This window comes from Bemisia tabaci, chromosome 7 (assembly GCF_918797505.1).
Source record: "Bemisia tabaci chromosome 7, PGI_BMITA_v3".
NCBI classification, from domain to species: domain Eukaryota; kingdom Metazoa; phylum Arthropoda; class Insecta; order Hemiptera; family Aleyrodidae; genus Bemisia; species Bemisia tabaci.
This window is the reverse complement of record NC_092799.1, coordinates 37,491,693-37,519,374: the sequence shown is the minus strand read 5'-3', so window position 1 is coordinate 37,519,374 and position 27,682 is coordinate 37,491,693. Positions and strand designations below refer to the sequence as shown.

Genomic DNA, 27,682 nt, shown 5'->3' with positions numbered 1-27,682 from the left:
AAATCCCGGACGGAAAAGAACCTTTGTAGGATTCTAGGTCCTACTAAATTTTCTCGTTGCAGTCACAAAGTTACCTGTGTGTGTGTGTGTGTGATGGCGATTCTTTCTATCCCGGCAACAATAATGCATTGTGACCTAGTCCTGTCATCGAAATAATTGTTACCGCAAATGGTTTGACTACCACTGCAAAGGCAGGCGGGACCTCTGGAATCAAGTATCAGCATTGCAAGAGCAACGATTCTTCTTTCTCCGTGATTCGAAGGAAAACTGCCATGTGCACACTCAAATGTTGTCAAATTTCTTATGATAAATTATAAATATTTTGGAAAGCATGCGAATTTTCTTGATTAAGTTTCTTTTACAAGAAATTCATCGAAAATGTATTCTGGTGTATCTGAGAATTCTCAAAAAATATCGATATTTTTTTTTTTTAAATTTCAATATTTTACCAAGATGAATTTGGCAAAATCTGGAGGATCATTCGAAAGAGACAGCACTACTGTGTTAAAGCTAAGTAATAACGCAGTGCAAACCCTTGGACGATGCCAAATTGTGCACGATAAAACACGAGCTTTCTAAAAAACGTGGAAATAAGCTTCCTCCAATTTTTTGAGACATTTTTAACGACTTGATCAAGAGTAGCTGAAAATTTCAAAGCAAAATAGAACTTGTTAAGCAAAGAGGAGCCAAGTCACATCAGCTATTGCCAAATTTAACGGAACGATCTATTTTTTACATGAAAACGGTGGTGCAGATTTGTATGCAAATTGCAGTGCATCAACAATCATAGCGCGAAACAAATTCCTTAAAATGTTCAAAGGAATCCGCACAAACGTTCTCTTGTTAAATTATAATGCCCAGTTGAATTTGGCAGTAGCTGACGTGGCTTGGTTCCTTTCTGCTAAATGTACGTATAAAGCCGCTTTTATAACGCTTTCCAGCGCTCTGCGACACCTAACCGCCAAATTCCCCTATCCTCCCAAAGCCCTTCAAGGAGTTGAGTTGACACACCCTCATTTCTTCTAAAACCCCTTGTCACCACCCTTCCACTGTGCGTCCCCTTCGTCCCCTCTCAGGAGGAACTAATTCAAGCTAAATACGGCTTCTACTAAATACGGTCCAAATATTCACAACCTCCCTTAAAAATAACTATTTCACGGGGGAAATTAGGCAACAATCGTGTGGTCATACGGCGTTTTCCCTGAGTACGGGAGAGCAGAAGTTGTTGTGGATGTTTGCAGCGCGTCCTGCGTCTCCCCCGCCTCGACCGCGGGCTTAGGTGCAACGATTCCCTTTGTCTTCGCCCCGCGTCCCCCGCCGCCCCCTACGCGCCTGTCGATTCGTGTATCGCTAACTCGTAAACTCCGTTAAAGAACTATTAATAACACGTATAAATCACGCTGCTCCTCGTTTTTCTACGCGCACGGCCCTTTGCAGAAGACCCGCCTGATCGGGGATCCCGAAAGGGGGGGTGACGGGAGAGGGGAAACGGGAGGGGGGGTCGCGTGTGCGCCCTAGCGGGGCGGAGCTGAAGATGCGTGGCATTAATGCGAGGAGCACTGCCGTGCTAAGGAAGAACGCCGTATGAACATTCCAGAGTTGCTAAATTTTCCTTGATAAAATATGTATTTCTGACAGCACATTTACTCTCTATGATCAAGAGGTCCCCGGTGTCAACGATCATGATGTCAACAAACCCTAAATCTGATCATGGAGTCAACGATTGTTGACGTCGTGCTCAGGCAGTAAAACGCAAAATTGGGCCCTGAGCATGGTGTCAACGATCATGATGTCAACAAACAGAAAAATATCTTCCTTATGAGTAAAATTAGAAAATTTAGTGTACAGAAGAGGTTTGGGTCACGTACAGTTAGATTAGGTTAGTTTAGATCAGGACATGTCGTTTAGATTAGGTAAAGTTAGGTAGGGTAAGTTAAGTTCTGTGAAAGTCAGCTAGGTCTTGTAAGGTGAAGCTGGGTAAGGTTAGATTAGGTTAGATTATGTTAGGTTAGGTTAGGTTAGGTTAGATTAGATTAGGTTAGGTTTGAGTAAATAACGGTTCGATTCCCAGCCAGGCGACCCGAGTTTGATGGTCTCAAACTAGGGTTGCCTGGGACTGGTTGTTAGGGGCGGAGGGGGGATGAGATTAAAAAGCGCAGGATTAGCCCTTGTGGGCTACTTGAAGTAGTAAAAAAAAAAAATCATGCATATTTCCCCCTAAAATTTGCAGATATTTTAGACTAAATTGCATAGAAATCGTCTAAAAATGTCGGGAAATGATATTCACAATTTTCCCAGTGAAGTCGGTTATTATCGGAGGAAATTTGGCAACGCTCGAAGGTTCATACGGCGTTTCTCCTTAGCGCGGCGGAGCAGGCAAATGCAGTCGCGGCCGCGAGTAGGGACCCGCGATGTACCCGCGGGAACGAGGGTCTTTGTTCTGTTGCGTCGATAACTTCTCGTCGTGTCCCGTCCGGTCTGAACGACGACGACGGCGAGGAATGACCGCGCCGCCGACCGCTTTTCCAGGAAACCATCCTCCCCGGATGCCAGACTGCAAAGTTTCCCGTCCTCGCCCGCCCGCGGGATGTTGCAGAATGTGGGGACGAAAATGCGAAAGGAAAACTGGATAATTTTTCTTTCCATTCACGCAGTACATGTTCGAAATATATTTTGAACAAGGTGAGGGAGAGGTTAGATGATCCCGGATGCCAGATGATAGGTTGCCTAAGAAGGTTCTGGATTAGGTCCCCCTGGCAGAAAGCGTATGGGACATCATGCCAAATCGTGGATTGAGGGAATAAGGCAGGAAATGAGGAGATGCGATTTGCCGAAGGAGCTCTGGCAGGATCTCAAGCAGTGGCGGTTGGGTGTCGCAGAGCGCACAGAAGCGCTATAAGAGCGACTTGTTAGTTAGGGGGGAGAAGCAACACCCCTCTGGAAGAAGGCGCAGAGGGCGCCCAATGAGAGGTTGGAGGGAGGGGATAGAAGCAGAAATGTTAAAGTGCTCAATGCCCCAAGGTTTGTGGTTCGACAGAGAGCAGTGGAGGTTAGGAGTCGTAGAACGCGAGGGAGTGCTATAAAGTGACCTCTATGTTTGTGAAAACTGGATGATGAAAATCTTACTTTCGCTGAAGGAAAAACACCTCGGTCAGGTATCCCATAGAGAAAAAAAGGGGGTGTTTGGGTCTTGAGGATTGTTTAATTCGTGACGTAGGTCACGAGAGAATTTTCCGCCAGCAGAGACAAAAAATTACTAAAGTTTTGCGTTGACTAGTTTTCCGATGAAAAAATAAAGTTTGACGTTAAGTCCGCGACGTTGCAAACGGAGGTACGTGTTCTCTCACTTTGGCCATCGAAATTTAAAAAACTGAAATCATTTTGACTTTCTTTGCACCACTTGTGTTCGTCGGTAGCAATGAACACAATAGGACGCGTTGACGACAGCGCCTTGATGCAACTATTCGACCTCGACGGATGTCCGTATTGCATTCAAAAAATTGAAGGCGTTTTGACTTCCTCCGCACTAAAGTCGATCTACGGACGTGTTGGTGACAGCGCAGCGCCTTGATACAACTCTTCTGTCTGTATCGCATATCGATATAAGCAAAGTGCTACACCACGTATCTTCATTGCGGTGTTTCAAAATTTCCGCTTCTATTTTATTATTTCTGAGAGAATGAAGTTTAGCCGAAACTTTTATAAAAATTCATGGATAGTTTGGAATCGGCCTGCGGGCTATTATTGAAATCGATACACAAAGCAATATACAAAGACATAGAAATTATGGAGAGCTCCTATTGGTTGAAAAGGGTGGCTCTAATAGACTAAGCGAGAAAATGCTGGACTAACTATAGGGTCCCTCATGGGTTACCGTTAGTTAGTCTATTACCTATCTCCTTCGTCCATTGCAACCACTCAATTTCACCGATAGGATCCCTCCATATCCTTCTTGTCTTCTTTGTCTATGGCTTTATCTATCAATTTCAATAATCGGCCCGCTGGAGGTGCTGCACGACTTGTGCCAATATGGCAGCGAGGGCGTGTCGTCAACAGGTCGGAGCCCCACTCTCACCGACACCGGTGCACAGAGCCGTCGTTCGTGATGCGCTCAAAGGGAAACAGATTAAAAACGCACAGCCGTCCGACAACCATCCACCAACGACCATCAACCATTCACCGTGAGGTCCACAAACTATCCTACGAAAAGCGTCGGGCGACTCGCTCGATGGCCCAAGGTGATGGCACAAGCTCCATGCTCGCTCACTCGTGACCAGCGAGTCACTATCGTATCGCTAAACCCTTCTAGCTGTTGTTGGAGCTTTGCAAGACTGCATCTTCGTCCCCTCTACTTGAAAAAAACAAGACGAGAGTACTGATTATTTCGCCTAGAATTGAAACACACGCCCATTGAATGTATGCGCGGTTGCAGCTAGCACAGTCATGTTTATGCATAGAGTGAAATCAGTGACCCCTGCAGTTGGGTTTTGATCGGGTAGGCTGCTAAACTGACTGCGTGGCAAAGCGCAGAGTATCGCGCTGAATTGAAGGCGCTCCGTGTCGAGATTTGCTTATTAGGACTTTTTGGGCTAAACCGATATTTTCATCCAGAACATTTTATTTCTAAGGCAGAGACGGTTTTTGCACCACACTTCTCCTACGAGCCAATTGAAATTGGCATGCGACCTAACGGTCTCACAATCTGCTGTGCTAAGTTGGAACGTCGTTTTTCAAATGTTGCCAAATTTCTCATTTGAGAATATGTATTTCTGAGGGGATTTATGAATATTTTCCCTTGAAATTTTCAGGCTTTCGAACGAAATCCTGTGAAAAATCCGAGTAGACCTATTCACAAATTGTCCTCGTAATCCGTGATTTGACAAAGAAAATTTGGATTCACAAATTTTCCTCGAAATCCGTGATTTGACAAAGAAAATTTGGCAACGCTTGATGATTCGTTCTTACCTAACACAGCACTACATTCCTCCGATTGCTTTTGACTCGAATTGGATTGCATTTTGCAAAAAGGAACCACTAGCATTGCAATGATACTAAGATTGTGCAACTTCATCTTTTGCAGTAAAATTGCGGAAATCGTGAAAAACTATGAAATTTAGATGGTAATTTTTGTCTTAAATTTACAGTTTTTAGCGAATAAAAAAGAAACTATTAGTGGATAATCGGGTTTTTCCTCCAAGACAAAAGAGGTTGCACAATCTTAGCAACATTGCAATGCTAGTGGTTCCTTTTTCCAAAATGCAATCCAATTCAAAGGTAGATAAATTTCCGTCCCGCATGACGATTTTCATTCCCTCGTTTTTAATGAAACTATGTCCGAGCAGGGGCCTTTCTTCCTCCGGCAACCGGCCGTAACAGAGCAAACGAAATTCATCCCGGACAAAGGACAAAAAAGAGCCGCGGCGCGGTAGAAAAGAGAAAACTTTAAAAGCCACGAGGGAGCAGCGGGACCAGGCGACGAGGGGTCAAGAGGAGCTGACGTATGGGAGACCGCAGGTAAATAGAGGGACCCGAAAGAGATAGGAGCGAGATTACTCCGGCGCGGGCAAATCCTGGGGAGGATTGGGTAATGCGGTAGAAAACGCAGCGACGGAATCCGCCCGCGGAATACATAAAAGGGCCCGGAGCTTTCGGGGGAAGATCCCGGCGCGGCGCGTCGCGCGGTGCGGGTCGCGGGGTCAGAGCTCAGAACAAGACTCCGAGCAAAGAGGAACAAAAGCCATTTAAAGTTGTTAGACACTTACAAGAGCGCAGCAACAAGCGCTGCCGCTCCAACAGCATCTCAATTCGTCGCCGCCGCGCAGCCTGGGTTTCCCCGTGGACCTGGGAAGCGCGGAAACGCGTCGGAGTCGGGGTTCATCTCGGTGTCGAGTTGGGGGAGGGTTTTCCTCACGCGCGCTCTCATCAACAGTGTATGATGGCGGCAACAGTGATGGCTCGACGAGACGCGATGCGGCCGGGAAATCGCTGACATCCCTCGACTCGAGCTGTAACGCATCGCTGCCGTGATAGCGAAGAGAGCGGTAAGTGCAGGCTGGGATGAACCTCGAGACGCATGAAGGCGTGTGCTAGCCGTGGCGCATATAGAGATCCACTTAGCGCTCTCCGCGCTATCACGGCGGATCGGGGATGACGGCGCCCCCTTTTCCCTGCGCGGGTGCGGTGACGACGAACCTGGCTCGAATGCGCCAGCCGCTGTTAAGGATTCCGTTTAGCACCGGGGGCTGATTGAAATGTTGGGCAGTAACCGATTCAACCCGACGCCTTACGACTTCGGCGTCGATCGGGGTGTGTCGTTGTCGAAGTGTAGCTCTGAAACTTCGGAGAGAGGGAGGGGGGGGAAGAGAGAGAAGGATCCCAAATGTTGGAGACAAATTTGTGAGGTGAATTAATCAGCGAATTGAGACGGTGCCTAGGGAAAGGGGGTTTTATAGTGATGGCATTTGATTCGACCAGGGCATACTCAGCGTTTCTGCTCGTGAGGTGGGAAGCCTCACTTTCCATCGGCGGATCAAGGAAATTGGCAACGTTGTTTTTCTTCATTTGAACCTATGGAAATGTATCGAATTTTGGAGAGGCCAGGTGCTTCGACAAGAATCGATTGTTTAACATAGGTTTAGATGGAGGAAACCCGGTGATGCCAAATTGTTGGATCCCCGTCTGTCACTTTCCTGTGGAAATTGAAGTGGGAATCGTTTCTGATTTATTGTCAATCTAATCTTAAATTTTTATCGAAAGGCAAGATCTGTGAACAACTCAACACACAAATCTGTGGATAGAGAACTGTTGTGCATGGAGAATGTTTTGCGGCATATCTTATAGAGATTGAAGGCGCAATGGCGATATTCTTGAATCACCAAAGGGTTGGTTCATGGTTCAAGTAACATTTAATGTTTTTAGACTTTCCGTCCCTACCGTAGACCCTGAACGAGAAATTAAATTCATAAGTTTTAAATGTTCATAACCATTTTTTACCGTCACAACTCACTAAACCAAATTACATTCATGATAAAGTTACAGAGCATTGCCGTCAAAAGTTGAGTTCCCCATAGATTTAGCACTTTTTGTATGTTCTACGGTAAGGATAAAAACAATTAAGCCACCGAATTTACCATTTAAATGAGTTCAACTCCAATTATAATAGGGGTCTGCGGGCTGATTATTGAAATTGATAGATAAAGCGATAAGCAAAAAGGACATAAGGAGTATGGAGCGATCCTATTGGTTGAAATGTGTGATCCCTTTAGACTGAGGGAGAAAATGATGGACTAACTATCGGGTTTCTCGTGGATTGCCGTTAGTTAGTCTATTACCTACTGCCTTTGTCCATTGCAACCACCGCTTGCATCGATAGGATCCCTCCATGTCCCTTTTGTCTTCTTTGTCTATAGTTTTGTCTATCTATTTCAACAATCAGCCCAGTTTTAATTACTCATCACGGGATCTGATTCGGAAAACGGACCGAATAAAATCAGCTACCGGTTTGATCGAGTGGAATGATAGACAAGGCTCATGCCTGGGAGCAACAAGGCGGTCAGATGGACAGCGGAGGGGGAGCGGGGGCGTATAGCGGATTGGACGTGGACGTCGTGACGTCGGATGGGAGTCGGGTTACGGATTGCGAATCGCGGATTACGGGTTACGGATTACGGATTACGGTCTGGCCTCGGCGATGGCGTGACGTGTCGCCGCCGCCGTGGACCGGGGAGTGCCCCGGTGTGCTCTCAAAATTACATAATTCGGAACACTTCGACCCGTGTTGCCGCCACGACTGTCCCGCCAAAGTTGCGCCGGCTCGAAGCCCCCACGTGCCTTTTAGAAATGTCTAGCTGTTCTTCCCGAAAAATTGATTAAAATACGATTTCAAAGAATACATTGACACTCATCATTAGAATGTGTGGCATCCTTATCACACACTCATGCTGCTTTCTGAAGGGGACCGAGTAAATATCTGGGAGGGGACCAAGTAAAAATCTGGGAGGGTACCACCAGCCCCCTAGTTCCCCCTATGATTGCCATGACCGTTCGGCGTTCATCATCTATCCTGAGCTTTTATTCCGGCGTGATAAATTTTTCTAAAAATTTACTTGCGACAAAATAGCGTATGCACATACTTACTTTTAACCTGACCTCTGGTTCTTTTACCTTCGATAAATTGATATAGATGTAGGCTCACATTTTCAACTGCAGGCAGCTAGAGTCCCTTTATACCCAGAGTTAAGACATCTCGATTATCAGCTGGCCTGGGCTGGTCATGGAGGCACAACAGAGTGCACTCAAACGAACGTTATTGAGGGATAAGGATAAGAAACCCTGCGATGTCCGACATCCAAAAACAACAACATCAACGAAACTGATCAAAACCTAACCAAAGAAACTGCAATAAAATAAAATTAGATTGATTTGTTTAATCTATTTTCATTTTGGTACGATAAAAATAACAATTCACTCTTGGTGCACTCATTTGTGGCTCCATGAGCAAGAACCAATCAGAATTGGCTTTTTTTAGGCCACTTTCAGCCCAACCAAGCCCGACCACAAGTGAGATGCCTTGACTCTCGGTATAAAGGGACTCTAGCATCGTCTATCGTGGCCTGGATTTTCTCTGTGGTCAGGCGGTGACAATTCTTGCGAGCAGGATGCGGCAACCTTGGCCGGAGGTGAACATAGACTCATAGAGTCATAGAGTAAGAGGATTGTGCAAGAGACCAGGAAACGTCGCGCCTCGCGCCGGCTATCGTCAGGGACCTCCGCGAGTCCACGCGCTCTCCCTTCCATCTCCCCGCCTCCCCCGCACACCCAAGTATCCTTCTTCCTCCTTTCTAGTTCATGTCGGATGCTGTAACCAGCTCCGCCAGTGACCTATCTCGCCCCTTTATCGAAAACTTCTAGAGCAATTGTCTCTGGGAATTAAGTCCAATTTTTTATTTTTTATCTAAAAAGGGGGGGGGGGGGGGGCTTGGTACACTGGAAACTAAAATATCTTAGATCTAGAGTCCATGCTCTTAAAAACCTTGACAAGGTTTACTTTACTACTTTTGATTAAATCAGATGTTTGCTTACATCGAGAGGTAAGACTCTTAGTCTAAGGTAAGACTATTTAATCAAAGAGTATTATATTTTCTTGTCGAATTTTTTAAGTGTCTGGACTCTGGATCCAAGAGACTTTTCTTCCAGTGTACGAAAATAAACATGGTTGGTTGGTTGGTAGATACGTTTATTTGGTGCTTTTAACATTTGAGCCATTGAAGCTCTATTAGAGAAGCGCTCAGCTGTTTTCCATGTAGGCGCGTTTCTAAGTTCCCCCGAGAAAATAACCACCATTGAGATGAAAAAACTCGAATCGCTCACCAAAATTTCGACTATCAATTTTTCAAGATTTTCAATCAATGCTTGTAAAGCTCATTTAGCCTTACCGATGAGTTCTAAATGTTTTCTTTCCTTATAGAAGCTCAAATCATTGGTTTCCCTAGTCGATCTACTTCAACTTCCCTTAGACAAAAATAAATTAACCGGAGTGCTCATCGATTATGAGAAGGAGACTCGCCTGGCGACAATTTGGACGAAGAAAGGTCAAATCACGGTCGGATCTGGGCAGTCGGACGCCTCACCGCACCGGGGTATAGATTTTTCAGTTCAAGTGGCGTAATAATTGCCGAGCACGGTCTGCAATCTGTCTGGAATCAGGACTCAGGAACACCGAACGCGTTGGGCGAAACGTTGGAGAGGTCAGGGATCAGACTCGGTTGGGTGCGCATAAACTGGTTTTTTGATTTCAATTTCGAGGCAACATAAACAAACTCTGTCATGTCGCACAGTGTTTCAGAGGCCAAGAAGGCTGGAAAAGCTGGAAAAGCTGCTGGTCTCCTCCCATACTTGAGTGCACTTCACTTTGCAATTAAGAACTACAATTTCTGGCTCATTATAAGAACAACTTATCGTCGCTCCTTTGACGTGACGGCGAATGTCAATTTTCGCGTGAACCCTGGTGTTTTAAATATGAATCCATCCTTTTTGGAACTCAGTCAGAGGAGCGATGATGCCATTAGCTTTCCTATGCAGATAGGTTTTTTATGAATGAGATAGACATCTTGTTCCTTGTTGTAAAATGCAGCTCAAGTGTGAAACTGTGATGGTGAAAACGCTTAGGAAGCGTGGTTATCGCGACATGTTTTTCTTAAATTCTGCAGCAGAGCCCGAACGACTGAACTCTTCATTACTTACATGATAATCATTTCAAAATTTTCTTCCGAATTTTGAACAGTCCTGGAGCAATGGCGCAAGCGCCACGATCAATAGGGTTGCATACTCACCGTATGCGAGGCGATTTTTGTAATTTTGCCAAGGAACAAATGCTCTAAACTTACTGAGCAGTTGAAAAAAGAACCGTTTGAGGATTGTTCAAGAGGACTTTGCAAAATAGTTTTTAGTGGTCATTTTGGTCGCAAAATTATACTATACCGGCTTTATCTGTCGAACGCGGTGTATGAAAGTCTTTTTTCCTCGAAGTTGTAGCTTTTTTGAAAAATTATCTAAAACCAAAAGAAAATGTTTTGTTAAGCGCATTGCAGAGAAAAATGTAGCCCTTTTATGTAATTGGTCATGCAGAGGTGTTTATCAATACACAGGTACTGACTTCAGCACCTATGTAGCTTTTTGATGTGATAAGTGGCTTCAATGTTTCAAAATCCAATTTTTCTGATTTTTGTAACGTTTTGAACCACTGTAAGGTCCCTCAGCGTGGCGTCCAGCGCACCAACGTGCAGTCGACCGGACTAGTTGCATCTCAATGCTGCCAGAATGTACAGATTCATATTTTATCCGAACGTAAACTTTTCAAAAAGCCAGCCTGTGGATTCAACAAAAAATTTAATGAAAATCACACAGTTCGGAATTTCGAACGTGCGGGCTAAAATAAGTGGCTGGAGGATCTGGTTTCCCAGAACATTTCGAAATTGAAGCAAAGATGAAGTTTTTCTTTGTAAAAGGCATACTCTGTCTCCCTACGCCTCCTCCGAAGCTAAACAATCATCCCAATCATTTTGCTCGTGGTCGTTGAGTCGACTTTTCATACATGCGGCTTTGATAGGCGATAGGTTGTGAACATCTCCGGCGAGATGATCTAATATGAAAGTTGAAGATGAAAATCATCAGGGAATGAAAAAAAGTCGGTTGGACCAACACTGGAAAAAAGAGACTCTTCGATCTTGAGTCCAGGCTCTTTAAAAATTTGACGAAAAAAATACTCTTGATTCAATCGTATTTTCACGTGAATCAAACGAAATCCGATTAAAATATATGTATGAGGTTTGGCTCTCGAGTCAAGCAAAAATTCGATTGAATCAAGAGTACTTTCTACTGTCTAATTGTGTTAGGGCTTGGACTGTGGCTTCAAGGAACTTTCTTTCAGTGAACTGTGAAAATCGAACTCTTATTTTATCCTCAACTTTAATTATTTCAGTGGCGGATTTTACCCTCGTCTCTTTCGGTTTTTTTTTCGCAAACGAGCTGTCTGAATTTTTTACGTAAACTATGAATGATAATTTCTTACTTTCAAGCTGATTTTGGATATTTTCAACGTGTTTAAATTTCGATCGGAGGGCATGCCTTGTTGTGCCGTAATTCTAACCTTGTCCAGTGAACTATTCTCTATCGCATCAGTGGCGTGGCGTGAATTGCGATGTATCGATTGTTCTGCCATTTAAACCTATGGTATAGAATCGATTATTAAGGTGTTCGCTGCGAACACCCTGTTTATCGATCCTTTTCCATAGATTTAAATGACTTAACAATCGATACATCGCAATTCACACCACGCCACTGGAACCGACGTGGCCCAACCTTCATTCGAGATCCTCAAGACTCGGATTCACTTTCGTCTTGAAAACTGAGACAGCGTTACTGGCCGCTGTCCGGCTCGGTGCAGTTAGCAGTATGCCATGCCGTTTGCAGTTTCCAGTCGCTGAAATGCTGTGCGAACAGGGCAGTCTGGGCGAGTAACCCTTCTCCGCCCCCTAACCCCCTAACCCCTAACCCCCCCCCCCTCCCCCGCTCGCTGCCGTGTGCATTTCGCATTTCGAACTCGCCTATTGCACCTCGCATTTGCAAAAGTGCTCGTTATTCAATACCCATTGCGCTCCTTCGTCCTCACCCGCCTCGTGTTTTCCTCCGGAGCACTATTCCCCTATCAAACGTTGCCGAATTTACGCACCAAAAAAATTATATCGATGTCTTAGGAGAAATAGACCGATTTAGTGACTACGTCATTCGATAAATATTGAAACTCTTGCTTCAAACTAAACGTGTTCGAATTTTTCATGAGTTAGCTGTGTTAATTTATAAAAACCCTGGTAAAAATTGGCGATAAGAGCTGCGTTTCAAAATACCATAGAAATTCTTATAGCCGGCTAAAGAAGGCTACAGAAAATCATATAGCTGGCTGTAGAATGCGGCGAAAATCATACGGCCGGGCCATACGAAGCGATAAAAAATTATGCAGCCGGGCTATAGTTCTTATCGCCGGGCTTTACACTTTATCGCCTGGCTGTTGCTTTTTCGCCATCGACTATAAAAGGCTATAAGAAATTGTGTAGAAATTCGTGTGCTTTGAAAACCATTAAGTTTGATACGGAACCACCTTAATATTTACAAAACACACATTATATTTTCCTTTAATACATATTTTTTTTTCATCAATTAAAATGAGAATAATCCATACAGGATGTGCAAACATTTCAAAATCATGAGTTGAATAAAGCTGACTCCGCCAGATTAAATATTAGAGCCTAACACAAAGCGGAGCGGCGACGCACTGGCGCCTACAAACCTAACAGGGATACTTCACGCATTGCGCAACGCGTGAAGTATCCCTGTTAGGTTTGTAGGCGCCAATGCGCGTTTCGCGCTGGCTGCCCGCCTGCCGCGCCGCAGCGTGCCACGGCGCTTGAAGCAACTATTTCACACCAGAGGTATTGCACAGTATCATACGAAACTGGAGACGCTCTAATATATTAGGAATGGCAGGCATCAATCAAAAGTACGGAGCTTTCCTCGCAAAATAAATCAAGATACTACAGCCCAAAAAGAGAGCAGTAGTTCAAAAACTCACTAAGTCCTAGCATCGGTAATTAGTAACGTTTAGCATACACTTTATTGCCTGGCTGTTGCTTAGACACCATCGGCTATAAAAGGCTATAAGAAATTGTGTAGCCGGCTATAGAAGCTATTGGAAATCTCACAGCCGGCTGTAGACCTATGGTATTTTGGAACACAGATTCTACTGCCAATTTTTACCAGGGAATGTAGTCATTGACCGGTCGATTTCGATGCGTGCTGGAGAAAAACAAAACCGCATGGAAATTTAGACGTTGTCAACATTTCCTAAAACAAATATATGGATATTTTATCGTAATACATCCGAATGCAAAAAAAAACACATGAGGGTAAGTTCCAGTCACCATAGAGATTATTGTAAATCGTCAAGTTATCATGACGTAACACTTGCTTACCTCTCAAGAAATGTTTTTATATCATGAAATTTTTATTTTTATGTTTTAGGTAAGTTTCCTGTTTTTTGGATATGATTGTTCGTCATCATATGTCTCTGCATTACGTAAGTAATAACGTTTTAGAGATTTAAAAATCCTCACACATCTGAAGTATCCGATACATACCTAAGTACTTCAGATGTGTGACCTGAACTTCGGCAGTTGGACCTCATTTTTTGTGTTTTTTTTTTTTTTTTTTTTTTTTTTTTGCTTTGAAAGCGGGGAGAAAACCGAGTTCCGGCAACTACTGCTCGCATGTGCCAGGAACGGGCGGCCAACCCCACTCCCCGACAGTTGCAATCAGCTGACAGGGGGTTCGAGAGAGCCACCCGCACCCCGCACACACGAGATTGAGGCATGCTCGATGGTCAGCAGCGCGCGAGTGGGTTCGGACCCCGACTACAAACCTCTACACCCCCACCAGTCACAAGGACTGGTGGTTGGTTCTCCCGGCGAGATATCCCGACCAGACGAGGCAGGCCCGATCGTTCCGTGATCCTTAAACTTCGGAAATCCATATGACCTCAACTTCGGGTCCCATGCACGAAGTTTTTTCCTCCGTGTGGAGTCCTTCAAGTAAAAGCTTCCACCACCACCGAAAAACCAGGATTCTCTTCTTATTTACTCTACTTGTCCCTACTTCCTGTAAAGATACTCCAGATCTTCGGATCCATAACGAGTGCTGTCCGCAACCTGTTAGTGGTCGGACCGAGTTGCCATCGCCAGACATTCGCGGACTGCTGCGTCCCCGAGCTGAAAAAACGGTGTCGAGCAAAACGATCCCCCCCCCCTCCCCGAACGCCCCCGAGCCCCCCTTTTTCTCGCTAATGGGAGCCACGTGAACGGCGGGCACCTCACATTGTGTCCACGTCTCGTGACGGAGTCCGCGCGGGAGGGGCATGGCGGGGGAGGGAGAGGGGGGGTCGGCCACGATTTTCCCCCGCCGGAGCCGTAAATCGTGAACTTGATCCGTTCTCATGGAAAAACGAATCGCGCCAACGAGTTGAGCGACATGCCCCCCTCTCCACCATGGTTCCCCGGCAACCCCCCGGCCGCAGGTCGACTGTGTCCGAAGGACGACTGCGGGGCATCAGTGAGCGAGATGATGCGCCGGTCACCGCTCTCTCGGTTGCCAGATTTTTGAGGAGCCGCAGAGTTGAGCTGAAGGAAAATGTCGTATCAATGTTCCGACGTCGCCAGATCTCCTAGAATAAAATTAGAATTTTCTGGACAACTGGACGTATTTCTGCCGAACAAAACTAAGTGCATTATGACAAGAGCCCCAAGACTCATAAGAATATATGCATAACAGGGCTCACGTCATAATGCACATAGTTCTGTTTGGTAGCAATACGTCCAACTGTGGAATTGATTTGCTTTGATTTTTCAAATTATTTGCATTTTTCAGATGATTTGAATTTTTTCAGGGAATTTGAATTTTTCAGCTGAATTTTTCAGAGAATTTGGATTTCTCAAAGAATTTTCTCCGTACTTTAACCTAGTTTGTGTGAAAATTTTAAGGAAAAGAATACGTACGTTTCTTGAATATTAAATTTGTAATCGGTGGAAGTTGGCAACATTCTATAATGCTCATACATACGGCGTTTCCCCTTATCACACCCGTGCGAGAGAGAGAGAGAGTAAAAGGGCTATATTCATGCTAGAAGGACTGTTGGATAAAAATGAAATCAATCAAAAGGAATTATGGAGCACGAAACTCTCATAGTACATACTTCCTCTTGATTTATTCATTAGCGCTTGGTTTTATTTTTTTTTTCTTTTTTTCTTTTTTTCTTTTATGTGAATACATCTAGATGTGCACAAGTAGGATTCTTATCTATGTTTCAGAGAGGGGTATCTATGCCGAATCACTTTTCATGAGCAGGTCAGAACTTTAATTCGTTTTATTTACACGATTATTCAAAATTCAGCCTTTCCTTCGCCCTGTGAGATCTGTCCCTCAGAGAATTTAGGCTTGATTTAGAATGAAATTAGACTAAATGCACTATATGCGCCGTAATATATAGGCAAAAAGTCAATTTGGCCCCTAAAAAATCTTCAATGGCGCCTAAAAATCGGGCTTGATGCGCCACATGGCTCCTAAAACTCAAAGGTGAGTTTCGAACACTGAACGAGAAACAACTTGGAGAGCTCAGATGTTGGGAGGCTCCGAAGACCGCAACGTTTCATCACCCGAAGTCCTGCCTCGTGCCCGAACTCCCCATGCGTGAGCGTCCATCTATCACCGGGCGGCAGGCCCCAGGGCTTCGACTTGGAACAACAATTTGTTCTCGCAGGGACCCGGCCGGGAGTTAAGTGCATATCGTCTGGATGACAGTCGGGTCCGGATCCGCGGGGTCTTAGTTACCCGCTTTGTTTCACGTTACGCGATCGAACTAATTTGGCCACGCCGAAAGCTCCGACGAGGGGTCGTGTTTTTCTAGAAACCTCGCCGTTGGGGTCGTCCGAAGCGCCCTTATCGTCTCCTGTCCCCCGCCCCCGCGCCGCCCTCCGCCACCGGTAGCAATTTCGTCGTGGGCCTGAAAAATCTGCCCTCACTTTCACCCTCTTCCTTCCTGCGAGCTCGCGTCTCGCCCGCCGCCCCTTGCAATTAGTTTCCGGGTTCCGTTGCCGCTTTTCACCCTTAATTCTCGATTTTGCGTGGAGGATACGCACGGTGATTGGGGGATGTTGGGGTGAGGGTCCTATGGGCGGCTTTTCGTTTATCGCAAACTCTGCACCCTGTGGCTCCCCTACACCACCCCATCTCACCCGCTCGTCAGGGTCCCACGATCTCTCTCCGCCACTCCCACTAAAATGCTACACCGTTCTTTTCCTCATCAAACTGGGTGCCCTCCCCTCTCGTTTTCTACACTTTCCGCCATGTTGCCGCCCACGAGAGAATCGATTTCTCGCTTAAGGGTCTTGGTCCATCGCAAAACTTTAAAATTGCCTTCGACCTTCGACATTTTGTTTCACCGCGGGTGAATAACTGAGAGGGTTTTCACGGGGGAAAAAGGTAAAACTCATTTTATACAACCAATGAGGCAATTTCTAGAGAGTCTGCGATTTCGTCATTCTATGCGCGTAACTACAGTGTATAATGGACTGTCTGTATGAATTTTGAAAAATTTCAAAGAGATTCATAAGTTCAAAAGATCAAAAGATTCCCGGGAGAGGCATGTGCCGCAAATAAGGGAATGGGAAAGCTCCCGAGAAAGCTCACGACTCTTCAACGTGTGGATGAGTACCGCATATCGATGGTGAAACTGCCAAACCACGTATCTTGTTTGCGGCGTTTCAAAATCTCCGCTCCTGTTTTGTTTTTTTAATGGAGAACAAATCGACATCTTACCTCGAAGTTTTAACAGAATTCTTCTCCATGCGAAGAGGAAAAATCACGGAAGTTTTGCAAAATTGACACCACGTAGTTTTCCCTTTAATACATAGTGTATGACAGGAACACTGGAAAAAAACACATTGGATCTAGAGTCCAGACTCTTAAAAACATCGACAAGAAAAAATACTCTTGATTCAATCAGATATAAGCTTACATCAAGAACCAAGCCTCTTAATTTGAGCGGATTTCCTTTTGATTTAAGCTTAAATCTGATTGAATCAAGAGTCCTTTTTCTTGTCAATGTTTTCAAGAGTCTGGACTCTAGATCGAAGTGTGCGTGTTTTCTTTCCAGTGAAGTCTGCAACGTCGCAAACCGAGGTACGTGGTCTCGTAGCTTCACCGTCGATGTGTGTGTTTTTCTGTCCACGTTTCCTGAGAACGTAGATTTTAGGCGGGAAAGTTCCCGCTCGGATGAGGTCAATGCCATCCGAATGCCATATGTTCCGCTACGCCATTCCATTCACTCTCCTCAAAAAAAAAATGACACGAATTTTTTCCGCGAAAAATTATTGCACATCCCGACGCGAGCGACATTGCATCGGATAATATTATTTCGCTTTCATCCGGAGCCGAGTGATTTATTCCATTTATCCGGGCGGCGTCGCGGAGAGCTGAAAGTTCGACAACCTCCGCCCGGCGCACAGTGGATCGAGTCAATTAGAGAGGTCGGACATGAATTTGTTTACTTTAAACTGCAAATTTTCATGTTTATTTGCCAAACTTAGTTTAATATGTTTATAGAGTGATTCCAGTGGAAATTTTCTCAAGGAAACCAATGGAACCACTTCTAGAACCTCGAAATTTTGTATTAAACGAGTTAAAAGCTTTGAAGTTTCCACATTTATGTCCGACCTCACCTATTGAATCGACCCGTTGTGCGGCGCATCGGGAGCGGGACGGGTTATCATTGCGCATCGATGCAACCGCGGTAAACACATGTCGTCGTCGACCTTCCAGCGGGAAAACGACGAGAGGCGAGAACACAAAGAGGATTAAAACGGGGCCCCGGCGCCGGCGGGGAGGGTCGCGGGAGGTACAGTTAACAACGAAAGTGTGCCAAAACCAGAAAGTGCAGTGACTGGGGAAAAATCCGAGATGGCACCCGCCGCGGCGGACGCGGAGGCTCGGGAATCGGGAAGAGGAAAAAATGACGAGTGCGACTATGACGCGAGCCGGGGAGGCCGCGGTTCCACAGGCAGTGCGCGACGCCAAGTCAACCGCGCCGCCCGAGCGAGTGCAGCGATTGGACAGGGCTCAGAAAGGAACCAACCTACAGTTCCGGAAAAATTGAGTCAGGAAAGAATCCTATGAATCGTCCCGTGGAGACTAGACCTTACAAAGGCAACAGGTAGATTTCAAATAATTGCACCTAGTCGCGCACCTCTGCCGCGCTATTAACTTCGCGCGGCTTACTTCGCGTCGCGCGCTGCCTGTGAAACGGTGGCTCAAGCCATATTCACATTGGGAGGGGCTGGGCTCTGCCTGAGCAGAGCTGCCGATTGTCTTTGCACTTTACAGTTGGATTGCAATCTGTAAAATGGAACCAAGAGCATTGCAAAGTTGCTAAGGTTGTGCAACTTCTTTTGTCTTGGAGGAAAAACCCGATCAACTGTAAGCAGTTTCTATTTTAAACCCCAAAAACTGTAAATTTAAGACAACAATTACCATGTTAATTTCATCTTTTTGCATGATTTTGGTGCTATTATCGCAACGGATGGAGTTGCGCAATCTTCGCAACATTGCAATGCTCTTGGTTCCTTTTTGCAAAATGCAATCCAGTCCTTAAACGGGGGCCCTAGGCCTACATAGCCTAACTGCAGAATATACTGCTAACAAAGATGAAAAATCAAAGAAGTTCTCAAGAAGTGACATTGTCTAGTTTTCCGTTTAAAAAGTAACGTATGCCATGAGGCATGTATGGCAGAGGCGTTGGAGGGGAAACATTCATGAGTTTCCTTGAAATTTGCTGCTTAATTCAGCTAGGGAAATGGTTATTTTGTCGTTTCCCGGATGGAGGAACGTCCCCCATTCCAAGGTTGCTAAATTGACTCAAACAATGCATCTTTTACAGGGATATGCCTGCGCGATTTTTATCGAAAATGTATCTGATTTTCGCATGAGATCCGAGGAAAAATCAATGAAATTTTCAATCAAGAATCCCAAAATTTCCCCGCTCAAAGTGCAATTCCCGAGGAGAGATTTTGCAACATTGTAATGGAGTTATATTCTTTCGTGAGAGAAACGACGCACAGTGGATCGAGTCAATGTAACAGGTTCGACAAAATCTGGAAACTTCAAAAGCTCATAACTCCATTTTTATAAAACTTTGTGGTTCTACAAGTGGTTTTATTGTTTTCCTCGTGAAACTTTTTTCTAGAGGCACCCCTTAAAATGTTAAATGTGACGAGATAAACATCGAAATTTGCAGTTTTGGTCAAAAATTTGTTGTCCGACCTCTCTGATTGACTCGAGCCATTGTGCGACGATTCCTGGAGGCTCATAGGGCGTTCCTCCTTAGCACCGGAGCTTAACACGGGAGCCCGCCACCCGCTGACGTCATTTCGAGTGAAGGGTGCCGGGGGAAAAGAAGGAAGCGGAGCGTAAGTTACACATGAGACGGCATGCACTCGGCACTCGAGGCCTAGCAACTCCCTTTGACTTGAATTTACGTCGAAAACACGCGGCCCGGCGCGTCGCAACTCCGCGTGGCGTGGCCTCTCAAACGTACCTTTAATGATCAGTGGTGTGGCGTGCTTTGCGATATATCGATTGTTATGCCATTTAAACCTATGGTAAAGGATCGATAAACAGGGTGCTCGCAGCGAACACCTTAATAATCGATTTTTCACCATAGGATTAAATGGCAGAACAATCGATACATCGCAATTCACGCCACGCCACTGTTAATGATTCCGGCTCGCGGGCTTTGAAACCCATCAAAAAAGCACCCTCGCTATGCCCCACGCCTGGACAAGTCTCCCTCGCTGGGTAAGAACATCGTATGCGCAATCGGGCGTTGTCTAATTCCCTTCGACAAATTTTTCATTTTCGGAAGAATTTTGGGATATTTCTCCTCCGATTTTTCACAGGATTCCGTTCGTGATATAATCTAAAAGGTCTGAAAAAATCAAGGAAAGATATTCATAACTCTCCTCAAAAACAAATATTTTCAAAGAAGAAATGTGGCAACATCCGAATGCTTACAAGGCGTTTTTACTTCGCACTGCAGAGGTGCTCCCGTTCAAAGACCACCCTAACGAGCGAAAACTCTTAGTTTTTGAAAATACACGAATAGTCGACGTTTACACCTACTAAGTACGATTTCTGATGGGCCCTCAGCTCTGTAAGAATCCATTTATTGTAGGGCTCATCACATGCTAGACATGTTTGTCGGGGTTTCGTATCGGCTGATTCATATTAGTACCGCATTCATTCAGAATACGGCCCATTAATGGTTGTCACTGGCACTGGGTAGAAATTGAAGAGTCTCTTTTAAACGTGCTTATCTGTGCGACACAAAAAATTGACATTTCGAGCTTTTAATTTCAGATTGATAATTATAATTAGTCAATTACAAGGTTTGAACATGGGAGAACTTATCGAGGATTGCAAAATTGAGTTTTTAATAAAATAGTAGTTTGCAGAAATTTGAGCTCAAAAAACTCAGATTTTCAAGTCAAACCGGAGTAAGAAATAGTTTATGCTAGTAATATAATATAAAGTATAGTCAAACCGGAGTAAAAATTGCGCTACAAAAACGAAAAAATGTATTACTGCGTCACGCAGGCTCAAGGGTATTGGACAACGGAGCAACTCTACACCATTTATACAATTTTTGTAAACGCCTTACCTCGGATTATATGTGAGAGCTTTCGGCCAGCTTAATAATCAATAATAGTTTACTCCATCGGTACAATAGGGAATACTAGAATCAAGTTACAGTGGAAGAAAAAAGCGCAAAGCGTCCTCAGTTGGTATCGAGTGCGACGAACTGAAGGATGCAACTATTCGAACTCGATGGATGTCCGTGTTGCATACACACGCATTTGAAGGCGTTTTAACTGTCTCGGCACTCGCCGCTTCACCCGCGCGCGGCCGCGGCCGGCGCGGCGCGGCGACAGCGGTGCGTTTCAATGCGAGGATCCAAAATGGCACAGCGCTTTAAATTCTTCATTTACATTTGTAGAGCAACTATTCATGCCTAAGAGATGTTGTTTTAATGTAAGAAATGTATCATTCAAGTACAAATGAACTTAAATGATTAATTTAATTACTCGGCATTTGAGAGCCTTACAATGAAACTAGCCGTACAATAAAACGAGCCTTTCAAAGAGTGTGAGCATGAAATGTTTTACTAAAACTGCAAACTGTAATGTTAATACCTTCCCATTTTAAATTGCATGGGGTGTTTCTTAAAGGAAATTTTTTAAGGAGGTCAAAATGAAACCACTGCTATTAAACCTCTACAATTCGAATTGACATTGATATGAACCCTCTTTCATTGACATAAATTTGACAACGCTTAGATGTTAGTGCAGCATTTGAACTCATCATATCAGTATATTAATACTCATTTTGAAGGTGTCCTATAATATTTACACTCGGCTTTAAACGCAAGTTCCTGGTGAGAGGACTTTCATAATTGGAGATGAAAAACCCGAGTTTTGAGTTTGGAATCAAAACAAGAGCAGAGGGCCCAATTTAATGGGTCAGAATCTCGCTCGTACGGTCAAAATGTTTTTTCTGCGCTGCTCTTGGCAACATCGCGCGCAAGTTACAAGCTCGGAGGGGGGACGGGGGTCGCGGATCGGCGCTCCATCGATGCAACCGGTTGCGTCGCAGCGGTGAGTGTTTAGTCGCGAATTCGTATTCACCGCGCCATGTCGAGGGCCGTATAACGCTCCTTCAACCGTCATTCGTATTCTTACGCGCGCTTCCGGATTTGAGGATTATTTTCAAAACTGTGGAAATTAGTTTTTTCGGACGCGGTTAAGTGGGACCCTCACCTACTCAAAAACACTCTTCGTGTGAGTCGGAGGACGACCCATAACGTTGGCCAGTTCGAGGGCATTGACCCCGCGTTTTGTTATGATTGTAACGCATTGTTTGGGTGCTCTATAGACTCGGTGTGTTCTGTTTGGAAAAGTTTAGAAGAGAGAATTTTTTTTATTCTCATCTTAGGCCACGTTGTTTTTCTGTGCGAAACCATCGTTACGAACTGACTTCAAAAGGAGAGAAACGGACGTACGCAATAAAAATCAAAAACAATCCAGAATTCTGGAACATTCCTTGTCGCAGTTGTACATTTTCAAATATTAAAGTACGTATTTATGACGGTTATGTTCTCCATTCCTGTTATTTTTGCATGCATCTGGCATCATGCTAATTTGGAATTAATTTTAAACTTATTTAGTGTTAAATTTTGAAGTTTTAGGTGCCTTTGAAAGTGGAGTACGCTCCATATCAATCTTTCAGGAGAGAATTGTACTTGCACATACCCTCAAAAATTAGCAGTAAATGTGCCAAACTTTTTTCTGCAACTTTTATATACAGAAAAGGAGCATTAATGTAGCTCAATGGAGCTCCAAGTGTCATCCTCATCTATAGAGTCCACGATTTTTCATATGAGGCAAGGCGTTTGATCGAGGTTTTTTCATGGGTGGTTGTTCCAAGTGTTAATAATTCCTAAAGATCAACTAGTGTTTAAGATAACAATCCAGGTCGTAAGGGGTAGAAGTTCATCGCGGGTCATTATATTGCTTTGTCAGTCCAATTTATTGTTTCCATCGATGTCTTGCTGTGATCCATGTCCCGGTCCTCCTTTCATAGATTTCAATTTATGAAAACGATTTGTTTCATTCGACAGTGATTGTAGAGGCCAACGAACGTTTGAATTTTAAATAAAACAATTCGTCGAACACATATCCCTTGAGTAATTTGCCTGACGATCCAGGAAAATTGAATTATGGTAAAACGTTTGCAAAATTCCATTTTTGCGCCCTCGTGAATTCGCTACTCCATCTTCAATCCATCATCATTTACTTGTCAAAGTTTCTTCGAAAACGTGTTTTCCTTGAAGTCATATATGAACGACACAGACCGACGTTCCCAGCTTATCTTAACGCTTCATCTATTGAACCTGGGTAAATATTGATCTCGAACGCTAGGCGTTCAAAAATAGACATTCAAAGCCGCTTTTAGCAAAGTCTTACGTCACAGAACGCAGTATTGTTCACGATCTCTCGTCAATTTACAATACGGGAAAATTTGGGATGAGAATGCTTTGAATTTTTTATCTCGTATCATCTTAAGTCGAAACTTGTCGCAACCAACAGAGCCTTGAACTGCAAATCGCGCTTTCAGACCTCCATGAGAAGAGGGTGGGAAAATCGGACTTACTGCAGTCTTCAAACGAAAACAACGCCCTCAGTATCCCAAAAAGTAAGTCACGGCCGGTTCAGCAGTAACTGGGTGTAAACTGCGTAATAGCTTTGGAACCTAAACATGACACCATAAGTTTTTTTTTTTTTTTTTTTTTTTTTTTTTTTTGTTCTAAGTGCATAATTGATACTGCCATATATATTGATCAGTTTGGAAGTTACGGGCGCTTTAGAGCCAAAATATTTATAAAAAGAAATAAAAAAAACACCTCTGTGAAGTGATACAAATACTTTAATTTTAAGTCTCTTTACGCAAAGGGCAGTTCAAGTATAAATAGTCGCATGCATACTTTCGAAAGTATAGAAAACGTTTCTCAGTCCGGTCTGCATTATAATTACTGAACTTGCATGGATTGAATTTCATACTTGCAGTTTCACGTATTGCGCTCTTAAAAACTACAGCAAGAAAACATTCTTTATGATACTTCAAATCCGAGCCTAAGACAGCCTATAGCCAGATTATGAGCTCATGCCATTCGCAGAGCTGTACTGCGGAATGAAAACCGTTTTGATCCGAGTGGCGCTATGAATTCTGTTTTGAAAGTTATTCAAACGCTGCATGACTGATTACCCACATAGTTTGTGACTCCGTTGCCGTCCTATCGATTTTCATTTGTGTCTTGGTAGGGTTTTTGAGTCCGTGAGGCTCAACGTGGCAACACGCGCGGTGTTGCGTCATAGTTGCGCGAATCCTCTGGAAATGCTCTTCGTCAGGTTTATCTATTCGTGATAGAATTACGTCATCGCTTTGCATTATTGTGCTGAAACCTCTTATTCCGAACTGTTGCTGTGTGCGATCACGATGGTATAATGTTAATAGACGGGCGCTGCGCTAATGTCAGCCGCTCTGGCTTTGGTCTGCATGCGCGCCATTGTCTAGTCCGGGGTTAATGTGCGCCTGCGCTTGCGTAGCCCGAGTCGTTTCCAGTTGAAATGCATCCGCGCGCTTGCCGCAGTGAACTGTCGTATGAGCCCCCAGGCGTTGTCAAATCTCCTTCGACAAATCATGCATTTCCGGAAAATTTTTGAATACTTCTCCTCCAATTTTACCGAGGATTTTGTTCGTAATTTGATCTAAAAAATCTAAAAATTTCAAGGACGAATATTCATAACTTTTCTCCAAAATTAAATCTTTTCTGAGAGGAAATTTGGCAACATTCGAATGTTCATACGGCGTTCCTCCGTAGCACGGCAGTGAAGGTCTGTTTCATCCAGGTCTTCGCTGTAGAATGTTCGTTGTCGCCACCTCACATTCACGACCGTTAAAGGCATTGAAGCAACATGCTGCCGCGCTGAGGAAAAACGTCGTATGAACATTTGAATATTGCTGAATGGACACATCTTCAGGGTCCTACGCGAACCTCCTTCCCTCGAAGCCTACTGACCCATTCCCAGAATAATTGTGGCGTTGGTTGCAGAGAGGAAAATTCTTGGTTGCGATGTATCAGAATCTTCACTGCTAATTTACAGTCTAGGAGAACCTATCAGGTGAATTTGTTGAAATTTTTCGTTTTCAGCATCATAAAATCATTAGGAAAATTCAGTAGAAGGTCCAACGAATTCCCTACAATGAAATTCATTATACTGGATGGAACGTGCTACGGTAATTAGACGCATTTATGCTAAAGGAACTGTATGCATAGGGTTTGTGTACAACATCGTTTCTTTTAGAGTTAATACATCCAATTCTGAGACATCGCGACTATGCCTACCTGCACCCAGCGCTTCAATTTTGATCATATTCGCTTATTACCAGCAGACTCCTATGATAAGTAAAATGGCCCCCGATAGCTACGCATATGCCTCCATTAAAAATACTTTTCACTTAACAGACCAAACAAAAACGAGGCTGTTTTAAAGCAGAATGCTCCTGTTGTTTACATACTATAATAGCCCTTGGGTAGACCAATTTGTAGTCTGTATATCACGAATACGTTGCCAGGCTCTAGAATTAATGTCTTTTACGCTACTTTGGCACCCGGCCGACGATTTGTTAACAGATTAAGCCATAGACACGCTCGTACCCTTGACCCGCAAGACGCACTGGAAGAGACAAAATCCACGGCAAGTGGAGCAAATATTTCTGTGTGATGTCGATCCTGGACGCCGCAATTAGAGGCAAATTACCGACGGTTGCAATTATCCCGGACAAATTACAAATTACCTGCTCTCGCGGGCCCGGACCTCTTGATCTTTCTGCCGTTGCAATTTGTCTCTGACTCATCGCATCGGCCCTGTTTAAAGCGCCTCGACTGTGTCGAGCTTCATTTTATAACCGAGGAAATTGGATCATGTGAAACTCCACTTGCGGGCGAGCAGAGCTGCAGTAGACATTGGTTCGGGATTAGGAGAAGGAGAGCGTGGTGAACTTTTTGTGGAACAGCTGATCCAAATCTCTCCTTTTTCTATGCAGCTGATTATTGAAATTGATGGACGAAGCTATAGACAAAGAGAAAATTGAGCGATCCTATTGGTGGAAGTGGGTGGTTGCAAGGGAGGTACAGGTAATTGATAAACCAACGGCAACCCACAAGGAACCCTACAGTCAGATTCCGATATCCAATATCAAATCAAGTTGGCGAAGAATGTTCACAAATGTGCGTTCCTCCGCAAAAATGAGAGAATTTATGCAAAAACTAAGTGAATTACGTGATTCAAAACGACGGGTCGTAACAAATGTACAGTGAAAGCTCGCGGAGTCGAATTGTCCGGGGATCGACAAAAAATTCGACTTAAGCAGCAATTCGTCTTAGCCAATTATCCGCTTAACTTGTGGACCTGCGTAGGGACTGAAAAAAAATTCGACTTGATCGGCATTTCGCCTTAACCGTATAACCGTAGTTCGACTTCTACCTTTTTGGGCCCCAAAGCTTCATGACCTAAACCCAAAATTACCGACATGTCCGCATTCCCCCTATAAATAGGTACCCTACGGACAACGACGGACATCATGCATGAGAAGATGGTTCAATTTGATTTTCCACCTCTTTTTTCCGTTGCCTACGAGTGCCAATTAAATTGCAGGCAGCGAGCGCCTCGTTTTCGTATCCATCACGAGACGACAGTGTGTTAACCGCAAGAATTCGCAATCTCCGGTCAATTCCGTCACCTGCGGCGTCACCTGGCGGAGGTTCCGCGGGGGCACCAACGGCCGCGGGTACGTTTGCGCGGGAAGCGCGGTTTAAATTTTAACCGACAACGGCCTCCCGTCCGCCGCACAGTGGGTCAAGTCATTCAGAGAGGTTTGACATAAAATTTTTTACTATAACTGCAAATTTTTACGTTCATTTCATCACATTTTCAAGTTCAAATAGTGGTTTTAGAAGAAAACTTTACGAGGAAACCGATGAAACCACTTTTAGAGCCTCAATTTTGTGTAAAATCGAAGTTGTGAGCTTTTGAATTTTCCAAATTTTGTCCAATTTCGCAAATTGACTCGATCCACGGTGCGGCGTCCCCGGCCGGTCGAGCACGTACCAATTCCGCGGTGCGATTCGTTGAGCTTGTGTTTGTGATAATTCGGCGAATCAGTATTACAGGTCGAGTCCAGCCGGCGACTCTCCGTCCGGCCGGTCGAGCACGTACCAATTCCGCGGTGCGATTCGTTGAGCTTGTGTTTGTGGAATAATTTACGGCCGGAATCCAGTAATTACAGAGTCGAGTCCAGGCCGGGCCGACTCCTCGGCTGCAGAGAGGGTGCGGGCCAGTGGCGAAACGTGAATGATCGATTTTCGATATTTCCCCATTTGAAGCCGTGGTAAAGACTCGATTATTAAGGTCACCCTGTTTATCGATCATTTCACATAGGTTCTAACGGCAGATCAATCGATATATCGTGGCTGGTGCGGGCAGAGTGGGTGAGCCGTCGTCGGCCCGGTAGTGGTCAGGCAGAGCGTCCCCGTATGCCTGAGCCTGTGTAGCACCAGCCCAACGAACTTTCCTTCGCCCAGGGGGTGGGGGTGTCGGTGGGGTGGGTGGGGGACGAGGGGGGTCCTGCGCTAACTGCGGGCTCCCGGTCCCTGCAGAGAGCAGACACACCGCACCACTTTCGCATTCCGCGAGTGCAGCGTGTGTTTGATGGGATGTCAGCGGATCTGTGAAGTCGTAATTACAAAGTGTTGGCTATGATGCTGGAAATATTGGATCTGTTTCTTTCATCGGAACCGACTGCTGTCAAATTTCTGTTCGGATTCTCTTTTGCAGCATAGGGGAGACCTCGTGCCCCCCCCCCCCCCCCCTTGTAATCTAGGAGCGAGTTGGCAGATCCTACTTATGTT

General features: G+C 44.7%; 1 protein-coding gene across 1 annotated transcript in view; it reads left to right on the top strand.

The window, feature by feature from the left end:
- Positions 1-21,830: 21,830 nt before the first annotated feature.
- Positions 21,831-27,682, top strand: part of brat (tripartite motif-containing protein brain tumor) — a 277,009-nt gene continuing 271,157 nt past the window's right edge. Inside the window, exon 1 of the mRNA XM_072302626.1 lies at positions 21,831-22,285. The gene's annotated coding sequence lies outside the window, so the exon portion shown is untranslated. The remainder of the gene's footprint in view (positions 22,286-27,682) is intronic.